The sequence below is a fragment of the Nerophis ophidion genome, linkage group LG17 (assembly GCF_033978795.1).
Source record: "Nerophis ophidion isolate RoL-2023_Sa linkage group LG17, RoL_Noph_v1.0, whole genome shotgun sequence".
Lineage (NCBI taxonomy): Eukaryota > Metazoa > Chordata > Actinopteri > Syngnathiformes > Syngnathidae > Nerophis > Nerophis ophidion.
This window is the reverse complement of record NC_084627.1, coordinates 30,098,672-30,125,362: the sequence shown is the minus strand read 5'-3', so window position 1 is coordinate 30,125,362 and position 26,691 is coordinate 30,098,672.

The following is a 26,691-nucleotide window of genomic DNA, read 5'->3' as shown; positions in this document are numbered from 1 at the left end:
TTTGAACATAACTTCTAAACCACACATGAAAAATTGCTAATAATGCCTGAAATAATGCATCTTCGAGAGTTTTGTTCGAAACATATGCTTTTTAAAATCTTGCAAATGCAAAAAGTAGTTTTTTATTCAATAAGACAGTAATGTTCCTACAATCCTGAGATAATGCGAAAAAAGCAATAAAATGTATTCAAACATAACTTCTAAACAACACCTACAAAATGGCTTATAATGTCTGGAGATATTCATCTTTGTCAGTTGTACTAGAAAAATAATCATTTGTAAGGTTTGCAAAGACATAAAGTTGTTTTGTAATTCAAAACAGATGTATATTTGTCATACTAAATATGAAAGGTTTATAGATATAACTCCAAAACCAAACATAATATCTGTCCAAAATAGCCTGTAATATTGAATTTATGTGAGTTTTACAAGAATTAATTTTTTTGGAAAGGTTCACAAATACAGAAATTAGGTTTTATTCACTATGACAGTATACTGTCACACTCAATAAGAAAGTTCTTCAAACATAATTCCAAAAATACACATGCAAAATGTCTAATAACGCCTGAAGTTATGTATCTTTAAGAGTTTTACTGGAAAGAAACATTTGACAAGGTTTGCAAAAACAAAAAGTAAAGTTTTACTCAATTTGACAGTATTATACATACAATCCTGAGATAATGCGAAAAAAGCAATAAAAATGTATTACACCACAATTCCTAATCCAAATGTGCAAAATTGCTAAATATATCTGTGATATTGAATCAATGTGAGTTTTACTAGAAACGATTGTTTTTCTATGGTTTGCAACTACAAAAATTAGGTTTTACTCAATTTGACTGTATACTGTAACACTCAATATGACAGTTATTTGAACATAACTTCTAAACCACACATGAAAAATTGCTAATAATGCCTGAAATAATGCATCTTCGAGAGTTTTGTTCGAAACATATGATTTTTAAAATCTTGCAAATGCAAAAAGTAGTTTTTTATTCAATAAGACAGTAATGTTCCTACAATCCTGAGATAATGCGAAAAAAGCAATAACATGTATTCAAACATAACTGCTAAACAACACATGCAAAATGGCTTACAATGTCTGGAGATATTCATCTTTGTCAGTTGTACTAGAAAAATTATCATTTGTAAGGTTTGCAAAGACATAAAGTTGTTTTGTAATTCAAAACAGATGTATATTTGTCATACTAAATATGAAAGGTTTATAGATATAACTCCAAAACCAAACATAATATCTGTCCAAAATAGCCTGTAATATTGAATTTATGTAAGTTTTACAAGAATCAAGTTTTTTGGAAAGGTTCACAAATACAGAAATTAGGTTTTATTCACTATGACAGTATACTGTCACACTCAATAAGAACGTTCTTCAAACATAATTCCAAAAATACACATGCAAAATGTCTAATAACGCCTGAAGTTATGTATCTTTAAGGGTTTTACTGGAAAGAAACATTTGACAAGGTTTGCAAAAACAAAAAGTAAAGTTTTACTCAATTTGACAGTATTATACATACAATCCTGAGATAATGCGAAAAAAGCAATAAAAATGTATTACACCACAATTCCTAATCCAAATGTGCAAAATTGCTAAATATATCTGTGATATTGAATCAATGTGAGTTTTACTAGAAACGATTGTTTTTCTATGGTTTGCAACTACAAAAATTAGGTTTTACTCAATATGACTGTATACTGTAACACTCAATATGACAGTTATTTGAACATAACTTCTAAACCACACATGAAAAATTGCTAATAATGCCTGAAATAATGCATCTTCGAGAGTTTTGTTCGAAACATATGCTTTTTAAAATCTTGCAAATGCAAAAAGTAGTTTTTTATTCAATAAGACAGTAATGTTCCTACAATCCTGAGATAATGCGAAAAAAGCAATAAAATGTATTCAAACATAACTTCTAAACAACACATGCAAAATGGCTTATAATGTCTGGAGATATTCATCTTTGTCAGTTGTACTAGAAAAATTATCATTTGTAAGGTTTGCAAAGACATAAAGTTGTTTTGTAATTCAAAACAGATGTATATTTGTCATACTAAATATGAAAGGTTTATAGATATAACTCCAAAACCAAACATAATATCTGTCCAAAAAAGCCTGTAATATTGAATTGATGTGAGTTTTACAAGAATCAAGTTTTTTGGAAAGGTTCACAAATACAGAAATTAGGTTTAATTCACTTTGACAGTATACTGTCACACTCAATAAGAAAGTTCTTGAAACATAATTCCAAAAATACACATGCAAAATGTCTAATAAAGCCTGAAGTTATGTATCTTTAAGAGTTTTACTGGAAAGAAACATTTGACAAGGTTTGCAAAAACAAAAAGTAATGTTTTACTCAATTTGACAGTATGATACTTATAATCCTGAGATAATGCGAAAAAAGCAATAAAAATGTATTCCAACAAAATTCCTAATCCAAACGTGCAAAATGTCTAAATATATCTGTGATATTGAATGAATGTGAGTTTTACTAGAAACGATTGTTTTTCTATGGTTTGCAACTACAAAAATTAGGTTTTACTCAATATGACTGTATACTGTAACATTCACTATGACAGTTATTTGAACATAACTTCTAAACCACACATGAAAAATTGCTAATAATGCCTGAAATAATGCATCTTCGAGAGTTTTGTTCGAAACATATGCTTTTTAAAATCTTGCAAATGCAAAAAGTAGTTTTTTATTCAATAAGACAGTAATGTTCCTACAATCCTGAGATGATGCGAAAAAAGCAATAAAATGTATTCAAACATAACTTCTAAACAACACATGCAAAATGGCTGATAATGTCTGGAGATATTCATCTTTGTCAGTTGTACTAGAAAAATGATCATTTGTAAGGTTTGCAAAGACAAAAAGTTGTTTTGTAATTCAAAACAGATGTATATTTGTCATACTAAATATGAAAGGTTTATAGATATAACTCCAAAACCAAACATAATATCTGTCCAAAATAGCCTGTAATATTGAATTTATGTAAGTTTTACAAGAATCAAGAGTTTTGGAAAGGTTCACAAATACAGAAATTAGGTTTTATTCACTATGACAGTATACTGTCACACTCAATAAGAAAGTTCTTCAAACATAATTCCAAAAATACACATGCAAAATGTCTAATAACGCCTGAAGTTATGTATCTTTAAGGGTTTTACTGGAAAGAAACATTTGAAAAGGTTTGCAAAAACAAAAAGTAAAGTTTTACTCAATTTGACAGTATTATACATACAATCCTGAGATAATGCGAAAAAAGCAATAAAAATGTATTACACCACAATTCCTAATCCAAATTTGCAAAATGTCTAAATATATCTGTGATATTTAATCAATGTGAGTTTTACTAGAAACGATTGTTTTTCTATGGTTTGCAACTACAAAAATTAGGTTTTACTCAATATGACTGTATACTGTAACACTCAATATGACAGTTATTTGAACATAACTTCTAAACCACACATGAAAAATTGCTAATAATGCCTGAAATAATGCATCTTCGAGAGTTTTGTTCGAAACATATGTTTTTTAAAATCTTGCAAATGCAAAAAGTAGTTTTTATTCAATAAGACAGTAATGTTCCTACAATCCTGAGATAATGCGAAAAAAGCAATACAAATGTATTCAAACATAACTTCTAAACAACACATGCAAAATGGCTTATCATGTCTGGAGATATTCATCTTTGTCAGTTGTACTAGAAAAATGATCATTTGTAAGGTTTGCAAAGACATAAAGTTTTTTTATCATTCAAAACAGATGTATATTTGTCATACTAAATATGAAAGGTTTATAGACATAACTCCAAAACCAAACATAATATCTGTCAAAAAAAAGCCTATAATATTAAATTTATGTGAGTTTTACAAGAATCAAGTTTTTTGGAAAGGTTCAAAAATACAGAAATTAGGTTTTATTCACTATGACAGTATACTGTCACACTCAATAAGAAAGTTCTTGAAACATAATTCCAAAAATACACATGCAAAATGTCTAATAACGCCTGAAGTTATGTATCTTTAAGGGTTTTACTGGAAAGAAACATTTGACAAGGTTTGCAAAAACAAAAGTAAAGTTTTACTCAATTTGACAGTTTTATACATACAATCCTGAGATAATGCGAAAAAAGCAATAAAAATGTATTAAACCACAATTCCTAATCCAAACGTGCAAAATGTCTAAATATATCTGTGATATTGAATGAATGTGAGTTTTACTAGAAACGATTGTTTTTCTATGGTTTGCCACTACAAAAATTTTGTTTTACTCAATATGATTGTATACTGTAACACTCAATATGACAGTTATTTGAACATAACTTCTAAACCACACATGAAAAATTGCTAATAATGCCTGAAATAATGCATCTTCGAGAGTTTTGTTCGAAACATATGCTTTTTAAATTTTTGCAAATGCAAAAAGTAGTTTTTTATTCAATAAGACAGTAATGTTCCTTCAATCCTGAGATAATGCGAAAAAAGCAATTAAAATGTATTCAAACATAACTTCTAAACAACACATGCAAAATGGCTTATAATGTCTGGAGATATTCATCTTTGTCAGTTGTACTAGAAAAATGATCATTTGTAAGGTTTGCAAAGACATAAAGTTGTTTTGTAATTCAAAACAGATGTATATTTGTCATACTAAATATGAAAGGTTTATAGATATAACTCCAAAACCAAACATAATATCTGTCCAAAAAAGCCTGTAATATTGAATGTATGTGAGTTTTACAAGAATCAAGTTTTTTGGAAAGGTTCACAAATACAGAAATTAGGTTTTATTCACTATGACAGTATACTGTCACACTCTATAAGAAAGTTCTTGAAACATAATTCCAAAAATACACATGCAAAATGTCTAATAACGCCTGAAATTATGTATCTTTAAGAGTTTTACTGGAAAGAAACATTTTACAAGGTTTGCAAAAACAAAAAGTAATGTTTTACTCAATTTGACAGTATTATACTTACAATCCTGAGATAATGCGAAAAAAGCAATAAAAATGTATTCCAACATAATTCCTAATCCAAATGTGCAAAATGTCTAAATATATCTGTGATATTGAATCAATGTGAGTTTTACTAGAAACGATTGTTTTTCTATGGTTTGCAACTACAAAAATTAGGTTTTACTCAATATGACTGTATACTGTAACACTCAATATGACAGTTATTTGAACATAACTTCTAAACCACACATGAAAAATTGCTAATAATGCCTGAAATAATGCATCTTCGAGAGTTTTGTTCGAAACATATGCTTTTTAAAATCTTGCAAATGCAAAAAGTAGTTTTTTATTCAATAAGACAGTAATGTTCCTACAATCCTGAGATGATGCGAAAAAAGCAATAAAATGTATTCAAACATAACTTCTAAACAACACATGCAAAATGGCTTATAATGTCTGGAGATATTCATCTTTGTCAGTTGTACTAGAAAAATGATCATTTGTAAGGTTTGCAAAGACATAAAGTTGTTTTGTAATTCAAAACAGATGTATATTTGTCATACTAAATATGAAAGGTTTATAGATATAACTCCAAAACCAAACATAATATCTGTCCAAAATAGCCTGTAATATTGAATTTATGTAAGTTTTACAAGAATCAAGAGTTTTGGAAAGGTTCACAAATACAGAAATTAGGTTTTATTCACTATGACAGTATACTGTCACACTCAATAAGAAAGTTCTTCAAACATAATTCCAAAAATACACATGCAAAATGTCTAATAACGCCTGAAGTTATGTATCTTTAAGGGTTTTACTGGAAAGAAACATTTGACAAGGTTTGCAAAAACAAAAAGTAAAGTTTTACTCAATTTGACAGTATTATACATACAATCCTGAGATAATGCGAAAAAAGCAATAAAAATGTATTACACCACAATTCCTAATCCAAATTTGCAAAATGTCTAAATATATCTGTGATATTTAATCAATGTGAGTTTTACTAGAAACGATTGTTTTTCTATGGTTTGCAACTACAAAAATTAGGTTTTACTCAATATGACTGTATACTGTAACACTCAATATGACAGTTATTTGAACATAACTTCTAAACCACACATGAAAAATTGCTAATAATGCCTGAAATAATGCATCTTCGAGAGTTTTGTTCGAAACATATGCTTTTTAAAATCTTGCAAATGCAAAAAGTAGTTTTTTATTCAATAAGACAGTAATGTTCCTACAATCCTGAGATAATGCGAAAAAAGCAATACAAATGTATTCAAACATAACTTCTAAACAACACATGCAAAATGGCTTATAATGTCTGGAGATATTCATCTTTGTCAGTTGTACTAGAAAAATGATCATTTGTAAGGTTTGCAAAGACATAAAGTTTTTTTATCATTCAAAACAGATGTATATTTGTCATACTAAATATGAAAGGTTTATAGACATAACTCCAAAACCAAACATAATATCTGTCAAAAAAAAGCCTATAATATTAAATTTATGTGAGTTTTACAAGAATCAAGTTTTTTGGAAAGGTTCAAAAATACAGAAATTAGGTTTTATTCACTATGACAGTATACTGTCACACTCAATAAGAAAGTTCTTGAAACATAATTCCAAAAATACACATGCAAAATGTCTAATAACGCCTGAAGTTATGTATCTTTAAGGGTTTTACTGGAAAGAAACATTTGACAAGGTTTGCAAAAACAAAAGTAAAGTTTTACTCAATTTGACAGTTTTATACATACAATCCTGAGATAATGCGAAAAAAGCAATAAAAATGTATTAAACCACAATTCCTAATCCAAACGTGCAAAATGTCTAAATATATCTGTGATATTGAATGAATGTGAGTTTTACTAGAAACGATTGTTTTTCTATGGTTTGCCACTACAAAAATTTTGTTTTACTCAATATGATTGTATACTGTAACACTCAATATGACAGTTATTTGAACATAACTTCTAAACCACACATGAAAAATTGCTAATAATGCCTGAAATAATGCATCTTCGAGAGTTTTGTTCGAAACATATGCTTTTTAAATTTTTGCAAATGCAAAAAGTAGTTTTTTATTCAATAAGACAGTAATGTTCCTTCAATCCTGAGATAATGCGAAAAAAGCAATTAAAATGTATTCAAACATAACTTCTAAACAACACATGCAAAATGGCTTATAATGTCTGGAGATATTCATCTTTGTCAGTTGTACTAGAAAAATGATCATTTGTAAGGTTTGCAAAGACATAAAGTTGTTTTGTAATTCAAAACAGATGTATATTTGTCATACTAAATATGAAAGGTTTATAGATATAACTCCAAAACCAAACATAATATCTGTCCAAAAAAGCCTGTAATATTGAATTTATGTGAGTTTTACAAGAATCAAGTTTTTTGGAAAGGTTCACAAATACAGAAATTAGGTTTTATTCACTATGACAGTATACTGTCACACTCTATAAGAAAGTTCTTGAAACATAATTCCAAAAATACACATGCAAAATGTCTAATAACGCCTGAAGTTATGTATCTTTAAGAGTTTTACTGGAAAGAAACATTTTACAAGGTTTGCAAAAACAAAAAGTAATGTTTTACTCAATTTGACAGTATTATACTTACAATCCTGAGATAATGCGAAAAAAGCAATAAAAATGTATTCCAACATAATTCCTAATCCAAATGTGCAAAATGTCTAAATATATCTGTGATATTGAATCAATGTGAGTTTTACTAGAAACGATTGTTTTTCTATGGTTTGCAACTACAAAAATTAGGTTTTACTCAATATGACTGTATACTATAACACTCAATATGACAGTTATTTGAACATAACTTCTAAACCACACATGAAAAATTGCTAATAATGCCTGAAATAATGCATCTTCGAGAGTTTTGTTCGAAACATATGCTTTTTAAAATCTTGCAAATGCAAAAAGTAGTTTTTTTTTCAATAAGACAGTAATGTTCCTACAATCCTGAGATAATGCGAAAAAAGCAATAAAATGTATTCAAACATAACTTCAAAACAACACATGCAAAATGGCTTATAATGTCTGGAGATATTCATCTTTGTCAGTTGTACTAGAAAAATGATCATTTGTAAGGTTTGCAAAGACATAAAGTTGTTTTGTAATTCAAAACAGATGTATATTTGTCATACTAAATATGAAAGGTTTATAGATATAACTCCAAAACCAAACATAATATCTGTCCAAAAAAGCCTGTAATATTGAATTTATGTAAGTTTTACAAGAATCAAGAGTTTTGGAAAGGTTCACAAATACAGAAATTAGGTTTTATTCACTATGACAGTATACTGTCACACTCAATAAGAAAGTTCTTCAAACATAATTCCAAAAATACACATGCAAAATGTCTAATAACGCCTGAAGTTATGTATCTTTAAGGGTTTTACTGGAAAGAAACATTTGACAAGGTTTGCAAAAACAAAAAGTAAAGTTTTACTCAATTTGACAGTATTATACATACAATCCTGAGATAATGCGAAAAAAGCAATAAAAATGTATTACACCACAATTCCTAATCCAAATTTGCAAAATGTCTAAACATATCTGTGATATTTAATCAATGTGAGTTTTACTAGAAACGATTGTTTTTCTATGGTTTGCAACTACAAAAATTAGGTTTTACTCAATATGACTGTATACTGTAACACTCAATATGACAGTTATTTGAACATAACTTCTAAACCACACATGAAAAATTGCTAATAATGCCTGAAATAATGCATCTTCGAGAGTTTTGTTCGAAACATATGCTTTTTAAAATCTTGCAAATGCAAAAAGTAGTTTTTTATTCAATAAGACAGTAATGTTCCTACAATCCTGAGATAATGCGAAAAAAGCAATACAAATGTATTCAAACATAACTTCTAAACAACACATGCAAAATGGCTTATAATGTCTGGAGATATTCATCTTTGTCAGTTGTACTAGAAAAATAATCATTTGTAAGGTTTGCAAAGACATAAAGTTTTTTTGTAATTCAAAACAGATGTGTATTTGTCATACTAAATATGAAAGGTTTATAGATATAACTCCAAAACCAAACATAATATCTGTCCAAAATAGCCTGTAATATTGAATTTATGTGAGTTTTACAAGAATTAATTTTTTTGGAAAGGTTCACAAATACAGAAATTAGGTTTTATTCACTATGACAGTATACTGTCACACTTAATAAGAAAGTTCTTCAAACATAATTCCAAAAATACACATGCAAAATGTCTAATAACGCCTGAAGTTATGTATCTTTAAGGGTTTTACTGGAAAGAAACATTTGACAAGGTTTGCAAAAACAAAAAGTAAAGTTTTACTCAATTTGACAGTATTATACATACAATCCTGAGATAATGCGAAAAAAGCAATAAAAATGTATTACACCACAATTCCTAATCCAAATTTGCAAAATGTCTAAATATATCTGTGATATTTAATCAATGTGAGTTTTACTAGAAACGATTGTTTTTCTATGGTTTGCAACTACAAAAATTAGGTTTTACTCAATATGACTGTATACTGTAACACTCAATATGACAGTTATTTGAACATAACTTCTAAACCACACATGAAAAATTGCTAATAATGCCTGAAATAATGCATCTTCGAGAGTTTTGTTCGAAACATATGCTTTTTAAAATCTTGCAAATGCAAAAAGTAGTTTTTTATTCAATAAGACAGTAATGTTCCTACAATCCTGAGATAATGCGAAAAAAGCAATAAAAATGTATTCAAACATAACTTTTAAACAACACATGCAAAATGGCTTATAATGTCTGGAGATATTCATCTTTGTCAGTTGTACTAGAAAAATGATCATTTTTAAGGTTTGCAAAGACATAAAGTTGTTTTGTAATTCAAAACAGATGTATATTTGTCATACTAAATATGAAAGGTTTATAGATATAACTCCAAAACCAAACATAATATCTGTCCAAAAAAGCCTGTAATATTGAATTGATGTGAGTTTTACAAGAATCAAGTTTTTTGGAAAGGTTCAGAAATTAGGTTTTATTCACTATGACAGTATACTGTCACACTCAATAAGAAAGTTCTTGAAACATAATTCCAAAAATACACATGCAAAATGTCTAATAACGCCTGAAGTTATGTATCTTTAAGAGTTTTACTGGAAAGAAACATTTGACAAGGTTTGCAAAAACAAAAAGTATTGTTTTACTCAATTTGACAGTATTATACATACAATCCTGAGATAATGCGAAAAAAGCAATAAAAATGTATTACACCACAATTCCTAATCCAAATTTGCAAAATGTCTAAATATATCTGTGATATTTAATCAATGTGAGTTTTACTAGAAACGATTGTTTTTCTATGGTTTGCAACTACAAAAATTAGGTTTTACTCAATATGACTGTATACTGTAACACTCAATATGACAGTTATTTGAACATAACTTCTAAACCACACATGAAAAATTGCTGATAATGCCTGAAATAATGCATCTTCGAGAGTTTTGTTCGAAACATATGCTTTTTAAAATCTTGCAAATGCAAAAAGTAGTTTTTTATTCAATAAGACAGTAATGTTCCTACAATCCTGAGATAATGCGAAAAAAGCAATAAAAATTTATTCAAACATAACTTTTAAACAACACATGCAAAATGGCTTATAATGTCTGGAGATATTCATCTTTGTCAGTTGTACTAGAAAAATGATCATTTGTAAGGTTTGCAAAGACATAAAGTTGTTTTGTAATTCAAAACAGATGTATATTTGTCATACTAAATATGAAAGGTTTATAGATATAACTCCAAAACCAAACATAATATCTGTCCAAAATAGCCTGTAATATTGAATTTATGTGAGTTTTACAAGAATCAATTTTTTTGGAAAGGTTCACAAATACAGAAATTAGGTTTTATTCACTATGACAGTATACTGTCACACTCAATAAGAAAATTCTTGAAACATAATTCCAAAAATACACATGCAAAATGTCTAATAACGCCTGAAGTTATGTATCTTTAAGAGTTTTATTGGAAAGAAACATTTGACAAGGTTTGCAAAAACAAAAAGTAAAGTTTTACTCAATTTGACAGTATTATACATACAATCCTCAGATAATGCGAAAAAAGCAATGAAAATGTATTACAACATAATTCCTAATGAAAACGTGCAAAATGTCTAAAAATACCTGTGATATTGAATCAATGTGAATTTTACTAGAAACGATTGTTTTTCTATGGTTTGCAACTACAAAAATTAGGTTTTACTCAATATGACTGTATACTGTAACACTCAATATGACAGTTATTTAAACATAACTTCTAAACCACACATGAAAATTTGCTAATAATGCCTGAAATAATGCATCTTCTGGAATTTTGTTCGAAACATATGCTTTTTAAAATCTTGCAAATGCAAAAAGTAGTTTTTTTTTTCAAATAAGAAAGTAATGTTCCTACAATCCTGAGATAATGCGAAAAAAGCAATAAAAATGTATTACAACATAATTCCCAATCCAAACGTGCAAAATGTCTAAAAAAGAATGTGAAATTGAATCCGTGGGAGTTTTACTAGGAACAGTTATTTTTATATGGTTTGCAAATCAAAAATTATGTTTTATTCAATATGACTCTATACTGTAACACTCAATATTACAGTTATTTAAACATAACTTCTAAACCACACATGAGAAATGGCCAATAATGCCTGAAATAATGCATCTCAAGGAGTTTTACTTGAAACATGTGCTTTTTTAAATTTTAAAAATGGACAAAGTAGTTTTTTACTCAGTATGACAATAATGATCTTAGAATCATGAGATAATGCGAAAAAAGCAATAAAGATGCATTCCCACATATTTCCTAATCCAAACGTGCAAAATGTCTAAAAATGCCTGTGATATTGAATCAATGTGAGTTTTACTAGAAACGATTGTTTTTCTATGGTTTGCAAATACAAAAATTAGGTTCTACTCAATATGACTGTATACTGTAACACTCAATATGACAGTTATTTGAACATAACTTCTAAACCACACATGCAAAATGGCTAATAATGCCTGAACTAATGCATCTTCGGCAGTTTTGTTCGAAACATATGCTTTTTAAAATCTTGCAAATGCAAATAGTTGTTTTTATTCAATAAGACATTAATGTTCCTACAATCCTGAGATAATGCGAAAAAAGCAATAAAAATGTATTCAAACATAACTTCTAAACAACACATGCAAAATGGCTTATAATGTCTGGAGATATTCATCTTTGTCAGTTGTACTAGAAAAATGATCATTTGTAAGGTTTGCAAAGACATAAAGTTGTTTTATTATTCAAAACAGATGTATATTTGTCATACTAAATATGAAAGGTTTATAGACATAACTCCAAAACCAAACATAATATCTGTCAAAAAAAGCCTATAATATTGAATTTATGTGAGTTTTACAAGAATCAAGTTTTTTGGAAAGGTTCACAAATACAGAAATTAGGTTTTATTCACTATGACAGTATACTGTCACACTCAATAAGAAAGTTTTTTAAACATAATTCCAAAAATACACATGCAAAATGTCCAATAATGCCCGAAGATATGTATCTTTAAGAGTTTTACTGGAAAGAAACAATTGACAAGGTTTTGCAAAAACAAAAAGTAATCTTTTACTCAATTTGACAGTATTATACTTACAATCCTGAAATAATGCGAAAAAAGCAATAAAAATGTATTACAACATAATTCCTAATCCAAACGTGCAAAATGTCTAAAAATACCTGTGATATTGAATCAATGTGAATTTTACTTGAAACGATTGTTTTTCTATGGTTTGCAAGTACAAAAATTAGGTTTTACTCAATATGACTGTATACTGTAAGACTCAATATGACAGTTATTTAAACATAACTTCTAAACCACACATGAAAATTTGCTAATAATGCCTGAAATAATTCATCTTCGGGAGTTTTGTTCGAAACATATGCTTTTAAAAATCTTGCAAATGCAAAAAGTAGTTTTTTTTCAAATAAGAAAGTAATGTTCCTACAATCCTGAGATAATGCAAAAAAGCAATAAACATGTATTCAAACATAACTTCTAAACAACACATGCAAAATGGCTTATAATGTCTGGAGATATTCATCTTTGTCAGTTGTACTAGAAAAATGATAATTTGTAAGGTTTGCAAAGACATAAAGTTGTTTTATCATTCAAAACAGATGTATATTTGTCATACTAAATATGAAAGGTTTATAGACATAACTCCAAAACCAAACATAATATCAGTCAAAAAAAGCCTATACTATTGAATTTATGTGAGTTTTACAAGAATCAAGTTTTTTGGAAAGGTTCACAAATACAGAAATTAGGTTTTATTCACTATGACAGTATACTGTCACACTCAATAAGAAAGTTTTTTAAACATAATTCCAAAAATACACATGCAAAATGTCCAATAATGCCCGAAGATATGTATCTTTAAAATTTTTACTGGAAAGAAACAATTGACAAGGTTTGCAAAAACAAAAAGTAATGTTTTACTCAATTTGACAGTATTATACTTACAATCCTGAGATAATGCGAAAAAAGCAATAAAAATGTATTACAACATAATTCCTAATCCAAACGTGCAAAATGTCTAAAAATAGGTGTGATATTGAATCAATGTGAGTTTTACTAGAAACGATTGTTTTTCTATGGTTTGCAACTACAAAAATTAGGTTTTACTCAATATGACTGTATACTGTAACACTCAATATGACAGTTATTTAAACATAACTTCTAAACCACACATGAAAATTTGCTAATAATGCCTGAAATAATGCATCTTCGGGAGTTTTGTTCGAAACATGTGCTTTTTAAAATCTTGCAAATGCAAAAAGTCGTTTTTTTTTCAAATAAGAAAGTAATGTTCCTACAATCCTGAGATAAGGCGAAAAAAGCAATAAAAATGTATTACAACATAATTCCCAATCCAAACGTGCAAAATGTCTAAAAAAGAATGTGAAATTGAATCCGTGGGAGTTTTACTAGGAACAGCTATTTTTATATGGTTTGCAAATCAGAAATTATGTTTTATTCAATATGACTCTATACTGTAACACTAAATATTACAGTTATTTAAACTTAACTTCTAAACCACACATGAGAAATGGCCAATAATGCCTGAAATAATGCATCTCAAAGAGTTTTACTTGAAACATGTGCTTTTTTAAATTTTAAAAATCGACAAAGTAGTTTTTTACTCAGTATGACAATAATGATCTTAGAATCATGAGATAATGCGAAAAAAGCAATAAAGATGCATTCCAACATAATTCCTAATCCAAACGTGCAAAATGTCTAAAAATGCCTGTGATATTGAATCAATGTGAGTTTTACTAGAAACGATTGTTTTTCTATGGTTTGCAAATACAAAAATTAGGTTCTACTCAATATGACTGTATACTGTAACACTCAATATGACAGTTATTTGACCATAACTTCTAAACCACTCATGCAAAATGGCTAATAATGCCTGAATTAATGCATATTCGGCAGTTTTGTTCGAAACATATGCTTTTTAAAATCTTGCAAATGCAAATAGTTGTTTTTATTCAATAAGACATTAATGTTCCTACAATCCTGAGATAATGCGAAAAAAGAAATAAAAAGGTATTCAAACATAACTTCTAAACAATACATGCAAAATGGCTTATAATGTCTGGAGACATTCATCTTTGTCAGTTGTACTAGAAAAATGATCATTTGTAAGGTTTGCAAAGACATAAAGTTGTTTTATCATTCAAAACAGATGTATATTTGTCATACTAAATATGAAAGGTTTATAGACATAACTCCAAAACCAAACATAATATCTGTCAAAAAAAAGCCTATAATATTGAATTTATGTGAGTTTTACAAGAATCAAGTTTTTTGGAAAGGTTCACAAATACAGAAATTAGGTTTTATTCACTATGACAGTATACTGTCACACTCAATAAGAAAGTTTTTTAAACATAATTCCAAAAATACACATGCAAAATTTCCAATAATGCCCGAAGATATGTATCTTTAAGAGTTTTACTGGAAATAAACAATTGACAAGGTTTGCAAAAACAAAAAGTAATGTTTTACTCAATTTGACAGTATTATACTTACAATCCTGAGATAATGCGAAAAAAGCAATAAAAATGTATTACAACATAATTCCTAATCCAAACGTGCAACATGTCTAAAAAATGGTGTGATATTGAATCAATGTGAGTTTTACTAGAAACAATTGTTTTTCTATGGTTTGCAACTACAAAAATTAGGTTTTACTCAATATGACTGTATACTGTAACACTCAATATGACAGTTATTTAAACATAACTTCTAAACCACACATGGACATTTGCTAATAATGCCTGAAATAATGCATCTTTGGGAGTTTTGTTCGAAACATATGCTTTTTAAAATCTTGCAAATGCAAAAAGTAGTTTTTTTTTTTTCAAATAAGTAAGTAATGTTCCTAAAATCCTGAGATAATGCGAAAAAAGCAATAAAAATGTATTACAACATAACTTCTAAACAACACATGCAAAATGGCTTATAATGTCTGGAGATATTCATCTTTGTCATTTGTACTAGAAAAATGATCATTTGTAAGGTTTGCAAAGACATAAAGTTGTTTTATCATTCAAAACAGATGTATATTTGTCATACTAAATATGAAAGGTTTATAGACATAACTCCAAAACCAAACATAATATCTGTCAAAAAAAAGCCTATAATATTGAATTTATGTGAGTTTTACAAGAATCAAGTTTTTTGGAAAGGTTCACAAATACAGAAATTAGGTTTTATTCACTATGACAGTATACTGTCACACTCAATAAGAAAGTTTTTTAAACATAATTCCAAAAATACACATGCAAAAAGGCCAATAATGCCCGAAGATATGTATCTTTAAGAGTTTTACTGGAAAGAAACAATTGACAAGGTTTGCAAAAACAAAAAGTAATGTTTTACTCAATTTGACAGTATTATACTTACAATCCTGAGATAATGCGAAAAAAGCAATAAAAATGTATTACAACATAATTCCTAATCCAAACGTACATAAAACGTCTAAAAAAATGGTGTGATATTGAATCAATGTGAGTTTTACTAGAAACGATTGTTTTTCTATGGTTTGCAACTACAAAAATTAGGTTTTACTCAATATGACTGTATACTGTAACACTCAATATGACAGTTATTTAAACATAACTTCTAAACCACACATGAAAATTTGCTAATAATGCCTGAAATAATGCATCTTCGGGAGTTTTGTTCGAAACATATGCTTTTTAAAATCTTGCAAATGAAAAAAGTAGTTTTTTTTCAAAAAAGAAAGTAATGTTCCTACAATCCAGAGATAAGGCGAAAAAAGCAATAAAAATGTATTACAACATAATTCCGAATCCAAACGTGCAAAATGTCTAAAAAAATGGTGTGATATTGAATCAATGTGAGTTTTACTAGAAACGATTGTTTTTCTATGGTTTGCAACTACAAAAATTAGGTTTTACTCAATATGACTGTATACTGTAACACTCAATATGACAGTTATTTAAACATAACTTCTAAACCACACATGAAAATTTGCTAATAATGCCTGAAATAATGCATCTTCGGGAGTTTTGTTCGAAACATATGCTTTTTAAAATCTTGCAAATGAAAAAAGTAGTTTTTTTTTCAAATAAGAAAGTAATGTTCCTACAATCCAGAGATAAGGCGAAAAAAGCAATAAAAATGTATTACAACATAATTCCCAATCCAAACGTGCAAAATGTCTAAAAAAGAATGTGAAATTGAATCCGTGGGAGTTTTACTAGGAACAGCTATTTTTATATGGTTTGCAAATCAAAAATTATGTTTTATTCAATATGACTCTATACTGTAACACTCAATATTACAGTTATTTAAACATAACTTCTAAACCACACATGAAAAATGGCCAATAATGCCTGAAATAATGCATCTCAAAGAGTTTTACTTGAAACACGTGCTTTTTTAAATTTTAAAAATGGACAAAGTAGTTTTTTACTCAGTATGACAATAATGATCTTAGAATCATGAGATAATGCGAAAAAAGCAATAAAGATGCAATCCAACATAATTCCTAATCCAAACGTGCAAAATGTCTAAAAATGCCTGTGATATTGAATCAATGTGAGTTTTACTAGAAACGATTGTTTTTCTATGGTTTGCAAATACAAAAATTAGGTTCTACTCAATATGACTGTATACTGTAACACTCAATATGACAGTTATTTGAATATAACTTCTAAACCACACATGCAAAATGGCTAATAATGCCTGAACTAATGCATCTTCGGCAGTTTTGTTCGAAAAATATGCTTTTTAAAATCTTGCAAATGCAAATAGTAGTTTTTATTCAATAAGACATTAATGTTCCTACAATCCTGAGATAATGCGAAAAAAGCAATAAAAATGTATTCAAACATAACTTCTAAACAACACATGCAAAATGGCTTATAATGTCTGGAGATATTCATCTTTGTCAGTTGTACTAGAAAAATGATCATTTGTAAGGTTTGCAAAACATAAAGTTGTTTTATCATTCAAAACAGATGTATATTTGTCATACTAAATATGAAAGGTTTATAGACATAACTCCAAAACCAAACATAATATCTGTCAAAAAAGCCTATAATATTGAATTTATGTGAGTTTTACAAGAATCAAGTTTTTTGGAAAGGTTCACAAATACAGAAATTAGGTTTTATTCACTATGACAGTATACTGTCACACTCAATAAGAAAGTTTTTTAAACATAATTCCAAAAATACACATGCAAAATGTCCAATAAGGCCCGAAGATATGTATCTTTAAGAGTTTTACTGGAAAGAAACAATTGACAAGGTTTTGCAAAAACAAAAAGTAATGTTTTACTCAATTTGACAGTATTATACTTACAATCCTGAGATAATGCGAAAAAAGCAATAAAAATGTATTACAACATAATTCCTAATCAAAACGTGCAAAATGTCTAGAAATACATGTGATATTGAATCAATGTGAATTTTACTAGAAACGATTGTTTTTCTATGGTTTTCAACTACAAAAATTAGGTTTTACTCAATATGACTGTATACTGTAACACTCAATATGACAGTTATTTAAACATAACTTCTAAACCACACATGAAAATTTGCTAATAATGCCTGAAATAATGCATCTTCGGGAGTTTTGTTCGAAACATATGCTTTTTAAAATCTTGCAAATGCAAATAGTAGTTTTTATTCAATAAGACATTAATGTTCCTACAATCCTGAGATAATGCGAAAAAAGCAATAAAAATGTATTCAAACATAACTTCTAAACAACACATGCAAAATGGCTTATAATGTCTGGAGATATTCATCTTTGTCAGTTGTACTAGAAAAATGATCATTTGTAAGGTTTGCAAAGACATAAAGTTGTTTTATCATTCAAAACAGATGTATATTTGTCATACTAAATATGAAAGGTTTATAGACATTACTCCAAAACCAAACATGATATCTGTCAAAAAAAGCCTATAATATTGAATTTATGTGAGTTTTACATGAATCAAGTTTTTTGGAAAGGTTCACAAATACAAAAATTAGGTTTTATTCACTATGACAGTATACTGTCACACTCAATAAGAAAGTTTTTTAAACATAATTCCAAAAATACACATGCAAAATGTCCAATAATGCCCGAAGATATGTATCTTTAAGAGTTTTACTGGAAATAAACAATTGACAAGGTTTGCAAAAACAAAAAGTAATGTTTTACTCAATTTGACAGTATTCTACTTACAATCCTGAGATAATGCGAAAAAAGCAATGAAAATGTATTACAACATAACTCCTAATCCAAACGTGCAACATGTCTAAAAAATGGTGTGATATTGAATCAATGTGAGTTTTACTAGAAACGATTGTTTTTCTATGGTTTGCAACTACAAAAATTAGGTTTTACTCAATATGACTGTATACTGTAACACTCAATATGACAGTTATTTAAACATAACTTCTAAACCACACATGGACATTTGCTAATAATGCCTGAAATAATGCATCTTTGGGAGTTTTGTTCGAAACATATGCTTTTTAAAATCTTGCAAATGCAAAAAGTAGTTGTTTTTTTTCAAATAAGAAAGTAATGTTCCTACAATCCTGAGATAATGCGAAAAAAGCAATAAAATTGTATTACAACATAACTTCTAAACAACACATGCAAAATGGCTTATAATGTCTGTAGATATTCACCTTTGTCATTTGTACTAGAAAAATGATCATTTGTAAGGTTTGCAAAGACATAAAGTTGTTTTATCATTCCAAACAGATGTATATTTGTCATACTAAATATGAAAGGTTTATAGACATAACTCAAAAACCAAACATAATATCTGTCAAAAAAAGCCTATAATATTGAATTTATGTGAGTTTTACAAGAATCAAGTTTTTTGGAAAGGTTCACAAATACAGAAATTAGGTTTTATTCACTATGACAGTATACTGTCACACTCAATAAGAAAGTTTTTTAAACATAATTCCAAAAATACACATGCAAAAAGGCCAATAATGCCCGAAGATATGTATCTTTAAGAGTTTTACTGGAAAGAAACAATTGACAAGGTTTGCAAAAACAAAAAGTAATGTTTTACTCAATTTGACAGTATTATACTTACAATCCTGAGATAATGCGAAAAAAGCAATAAAAATGTATTACAACATAATTCCTAATCCAAACGTACATAAAACGTCTAAAAAAATGGTGTGATATTGAATCAATGTGAGTTTTACTAGAAACGATTGTTTTTCTATGGTTTGCAACTACAAAAATTAGGTTTTACTCAATATGACTGTATACTGTAACACTCAATATGACAGTTATTTAAACATAACTTCTAAACCACACATGAAAATTTGCTAATAATGCCTGAAATAATGCATCTTCGGGAGTTTTGTTCGAAACATATGCTTTTTAAAATCTTGCAAATGAAAAAAGTAGTTTTTTTTCAAAAAAGAAAGTAATGTTCCTACAATCCAGAGATAAGGCGAAAAAAGCAATAAAAATGTATTACAACATAATTCCGAATCCAAACGTGCAAAATGTCTAAAAAAATGGTGTGATATTGAATCAATGTGAGTTTTACTAGAAACGATTGTTTTTCTATGGTTTGCAACTACAAAAATTAGGTTTTACTCAATATGACTGTATACTGTAACACTCAATATGACAGTTATTTAAACATAACTTCTAAACCACACATGAAAATTTGCTAATAATGCCTGAAATAATGCATCTTCGGGAGTTTTGTTCGAAACATATGCTTTTTAAAATCTTGCAAATGAAAAAAGTAGTTTTTTTTTCAAATAAGAAAGTAATGTTCCTACAATCCAGAGATAAGGCGAAAAAAGCAATAAAAATGTATTACAACATAATTCCCAATCCAAACGTGCAAAATGTCTAAAAAAGAATGTGAAATTGAATCCGTGGGAGTTTTACTAGGAACAGCTATTTTTATATGGTTTGCAAATCAAAAATTATGTTTTATTCAATATGACTCTATACTGTAACACTCAATATTACAGTTATTTAAACATAACTTCTAAACCACACATGAAAAATGGCCAATAATGCCTGAAATAATGCATCTCAAAGAGTTTTACTTGAAACACGTGCTTTTTTAAATTTTAAAAATGGACAAAGTAGTTTTTTACTCAGTATGACAATAATGATCTTAGAATCATGAGATAATGCGAAAAAAGCAATAAAGATGCAATCCAACATAATTCCTAATCCAAACGTGCAAAATGTCTAAAAATGCCTGTGATATTGAATCAATGTGAGTTTTACTAGAAACGATTGTTTTTCTATGGTTTGCAAATACAAAAATTAGGTTCTACTCAATATGACTGTATACTGTAACACTCAATATGACAGTTATTTGAATATAACTTCTAAACCACACATGCAAAATGGCTAATAATGCCTGAACTAATGCATCTTCGGCAGTTTTGTTCGAAAAATATGCTTTTTAAAATCTTGCAAATGCAAATAGTAGTTTTTATTCAATAAGACATTAATGTTCCTACAATCCTGAGATAATGCGAAAAAAGCAATAAAAATGTATTCAAACATAACTTCTAAACAACACATGCAAAATGGCTTATAATGTCTGGAGATATTCATCTTTGTCAGTTGTACTAGAAAAATGATCATTTGTAAGGTTTGCAAAACATAAAGTTGTTTTATCATTCAAAACAGATGTATATTTGTCATACTAAATATGAAAGGTTTATAGACATAACTCCAAAACCAAACATAATATCTGTCAAAAAAGCCTATAATATTGAATTTATGTGAGTTTTACAAGAATCAAGTTTTTTGGAAAGGTTCACAAATACAGAAATTAGGTTTTATTCACTATGACAGTATACTGTCACACTCAATAAGAAAGTTTTTTAAACATAATTCCAAAAATACACATGCAAAATGTCCAATAAGGCCCGAAGATATGTATCTTTAAGAGTTTTACTGGAAAGAAACAATTGACAAGGTTTTGCAAAAACAAAAAGTAATGTTTTACTCAATTTGACAGTATTATACTTACAATCCTGAGATAATGCGAAAAAAGCAATAAAAATGTATTACAACATAATTCCTAATCAAAACGTGCAAAATGTCTAGAAATACATGTGATATTGAATCAATGTGAATTTTACTAGAAACGATTGTTTTTCTATGGTTTTCAACTACAAAAATTAGGTTTTACTCAATATGACTGTATACTGTAACACTCAATATGACAGTTATTTAAACATAACTTCTAAACCACACATGAAAATTTGCTAATAATGCCTGAAATAATGCATCTTCGGGAGTTTTGTTCGAAACATATGCTTTTTAAAATCTTGCAAATGCAAATAGTAGTTTTTATTCAATAAGACATTAATGTTCCTACAATCCTGAGATAATGCGAAAAAAGCAATAAAAATGTATTCAAACATAACTTCTAAACAACACATGCAAAATGGCTTATAATGTCTGGAGATATTCATCTTTGTCAGTTGTACTAGAAAAATGATCATTTGTAAGGTTTGCAAAGACATAAAGTTGTTTTATCATTCAAAACAGATGTATATTTGTCATACTAAATATGAAAGGTTTATAGACATTACTCCAAAACCAAACATGATATCTGTCAAAAAAAGCCTATAATATTGAATTTATGTGAGTTTTACATGAATCAAGTTTTTTGGAAAGGTTCACAAATACAAAAATTAGGTTTTATTCACTATGACAGTATACTGTCACACTCAATAAGAAAGTTTTTTAAACATAATTCCAAAAATACACATGCAAAATGTCCAATAATGCCCGAAGATATGTATCTTTAAGAGTTTTACTGGAAATAAACAATTGACAAGGTTTGCAAAAACAAAAAGTAATGTTTTACTCAATTTGACAGTATTCTACTTACAATCCTGAGATAATGCGAAAAAAGCAATGAAAATGTATTACAACATAACTCCTAATCCAAACGTGCAACATGTCTAAAAAATGGTGTGATATTGAATCAATGTGAGTTTTACTAGAAACGATTGTTTTTCTATGGTTTGCAACTACAAAAATTAGGTTTTACTCAATATGACTGTATACTGTAACACTCAATATGACAGTTATTTAAACATAACTTCTAAACCACACATGGACATTTGCTAATAATGCCTGAAATAATGCATCTTTGGGAGTTTTGTTCGAAACATATGCTTTTTAAAATCTTGCAAATGCAAAAAGTAGTTGTTTTTTTTCAAATAAGAAAGTAATGTTCCTACAATCCTGAGATAATGCGAAAAAAGCAATAAAATTGTATTACAACATAACTTCTAAACAACACATGCAAAATGGCTTATAATGTCTGTAGATATTCACCTTTGTCATTTGTACTAGAAAAATGATCATTTGTAAGGTTTGCAAAGACATAAAGTTGTTTTATCATTCCAAACAGATGTATATTTGTCATACTAAATATGAAAGGTTTATAGACATAACTCAAAAACCAAACATAATATCTGTCAAAAAAAGCCTATAATATTGAATTTATGTGAGTTTTACAAGAATCAAGTTTTTTGGAAAGGTTCACAAATACAGAAATTAGGTTTTATTCACTATGACAGTATACTGTCACACTCAATAAGAAAGTGTTTTAAACATAATTCCAAAAATACACATGCAAAATGTCCAATAATGCCCGAAGATATGTATCTTTAAGAGTTTTACTGGAAAGAAACAATTGACGAGGTTTGCAAAAACAAAAAGTAATGTTTTACTCAATTTGACAGTATTATACTTACAATCCTGAGATAATGCGAAAAAAGCAATAAAAATGTATTACAACATAATTCCTAATCCAAACGTGCAACACGTCTAAAAAATGGTGTGATATTGAATCAATGTGAGTTTTACTAGAAACGAGTGTTTTTCTATGGTTTGCAACTACAAAAATTAGGTTTTACTCAATATGACTGTATACTGTAACACTCAATATGACAGTTATTTAAACATAACTTCTAAACCACACATGAAAATTTGCTAATAATGCCTGAAATAATGCATCTTCGGGAGTTTTGCTCGAAACATATGCTTTTTAAAATCTTGCAAATGCAAAAAGTAGTTTTTTTTTCAAATAAGAAAGTAATGTTCCTACAATCCTGAGATAATGCGAAAAAAGCAACAAAAATGTATTACAACATAATTCCCAATCCAAACGTGCAAAATGTCTAAAAAAGAATGTGAAATTGAATCCGTGGGAGTTTTACTAGGAACAGTTATTTTTATATGGTTTGCAAATCAAAAATTATGTTTTATTCAATATGACTCTATACTGTGACACTCAATATTACAGTTATTTAAACATAACTTCTAAACCACACATGAGAAATGGCCAATAATGCCTGAAATAATCCATCTCAAAGAGTTTTACTTGAAACATGTGCTTTTTTAAATTTTAAAAATGGACAAAGTAGTTTTTTACTCAGTATGACAATAATGATCTTAGAATCATGAGATAATGCGAAAAAAGCAATAAAGATGCATTCCAACATAATTCCTAATCCAAACGTGCAAAATGTCTAAAAATGCCTGTGATATTGAATCAATGTGAGTTTTACTAGAAACGATTGTTTTTCTATGGTTTGCAAATACAAAAATTAGGTTCTACTCAATATGACTGTATACTGTAACACTCAATATGACAGTTATTTGAACATAACTTCTAAACCACACATGCAAAATGGCTAATAATGCCTGAACTAATGCATCTTCGGCAGTTTTGTTCGAAACATATGCTTTTTAAAATCTTGCAAATGCAAATAGTAGTTTTTATTCAATAAGACAGTAATGTTCCTACAATCCTGAGATAATGCGAAAAAAGCAATAAAAATGTATTCAAACATAACTTCTAAACAACACATGCAAAATGGCTTATAATGTCTGGAGATATTCATCTTTGTCAGTTGTACTAGAAAAATGATCATTTGTAAGGTTTGCAAAGACAAAAAGTTGTTTTATCATTCAAAACAGATGTATATTCGTCATACTAAATATGAAAGGTTTATAGACATAACTCCAAAACCAAACATAATATCTGTCAAAAAAAGCCTATAATATTGAATTTATGTGAGTTTTACAAGATTCAAGTTTTTTGGAAAGGTTCACAAATACAGAAATTAGGTTTTATTCACTATGACAGTATACTGTCACACTCAATAAGAAAGTTTTTTAAACATAATTCCAAAAATACACATGCAAAATGTCCAATAATGCCCGAAGATATGTATCTTTAAGAGTTTTACTGGAAAGAAACAATTGACAAGGTTTTGCAAAAACAAAAAGTAATGTTTTACTCAATTTGACAGTATTATACTTACAATCCTGAGATAATGCGAAAAAAGCAATAAAAATGTATTAAAACATAATTCCTAATCAAAACGTGCAAAATGTCTAAAAATACCTGTGATATTGAATCAATGTGAATTTTACTAGAAACGATTGTTTTTCTATGGTTTTCAACTACAAAAATTAGGTTTTACTCAATATGACTGTATACTGTAACAGTCAATATGACAGTTATTTAAACATAACTTCTAAACCACACATGAACATTTGCTAATAATGCCTGAAATAATGCATCTTCGGGAGTTTTGTTCGAAACATATGCTTTTTAAAATCTTGCAAATGCAAAAAGTAGTTTTTTTTTCAAATAAGAAAGTAATGTTCCTACAATCCTGAGATAATGCGAAAAAAGCAATAAAAATGTATTCAAACATAACTTCTAAACAACACATGCAAAATGGCTTATAATGTCTGGAGATATTCATCTTTGTCAGTTGTACTAGAAAAATGATCATTTGTAAGGTTTGCAAAGACATAAAGTTGTTTTATCATTCAAAACAGATGTATATTTGTCATACTAAATATGAAAGGTTTATAGACATAACTCCAAAACCAAACATGATATCCGTCAAAAAAAGCCTATAATATTGAATTTATGTGAGTTTTACAAGAATCAAGTTTTTTGGAAAGGTTCACAAATACAGAAATTAGGTTTTATTCACTATGACAGTATACTGTCACACTCAATAAGAACGTTTTTTAAACATAATTCCAAAAATACACATGCAAAATGTTCAATAAGGCCCGAAGATATGTATCTTTAAGAGTTTTACTGGAAAGAAACAATTGACAAGGTTTGCAAAAACAAAAAGTAATGTTTTACTCAATTTGACAGTATTATACTTACAATCCTGAGATAATGCGAAAAAAGCAATAAAAATGTATTACAACATAATTCCTAATCCAAACGTGCAACATGTCTAAAAAATGGTGTGATATTGAATCAATGTGAGTTTTACTAGAGACGATTGTTTTTCCATGGTTTGCAACTACAAAAATTAGGTTTTATTCAATATGACTGTATACTGTAACACTCAATATGACATTTGTTTAAACATAACTTCTAAACCACACATGAAAATTTGCTAATAATGCCTGAAATAATGCATCTTCGGGAGTTTTGTTCGAAACATATGCTTTTTAAAATATTGCAAATGCAAAAAGTAGTTTTTTTTTCAAATAAGAAAGTAATGTTCCTACAATCCTGAGATAATGCGAAAAAAGCAATAAAAATGTATTACAACATAATTCCCAATCCAAACGTGCAAAATGTCTAAAAAAGAATGTGAAATCGAATCCGTGGGAGTTTTACTAGGAACAGTTATTTTTATATGGTTTGCAAATCAAAAATTATGTTTTATTCAATATGACTCTATACTGTGACACTCAATATTACAGTTATTTAAACATAACTTCTAAACCACACATGAGAAATGGCCAATAATGCCTGAAATAATGCATCTCAAAGAGTTTTACTTGAAACATGTGCTTTTGTAAATTTTAAAAATGGACAAAGTAGTTTTTTACTCAGTATGACAATAAAGATCATAGAATCATGAGATAATGCGAAAAAAGCAATAAAGATGCATTCCAACATAATTCCTAATCCAAACGTGCAAAATGTCTAAAAATGCCTGTGATATTGAATCAATGTGAGTTTTACTAGAAACGATTGTTTTTCTATGGTTTGCAAATACAAAAATTAGGTTCTACTCAATATGACTGTATACTGTAACACTCAA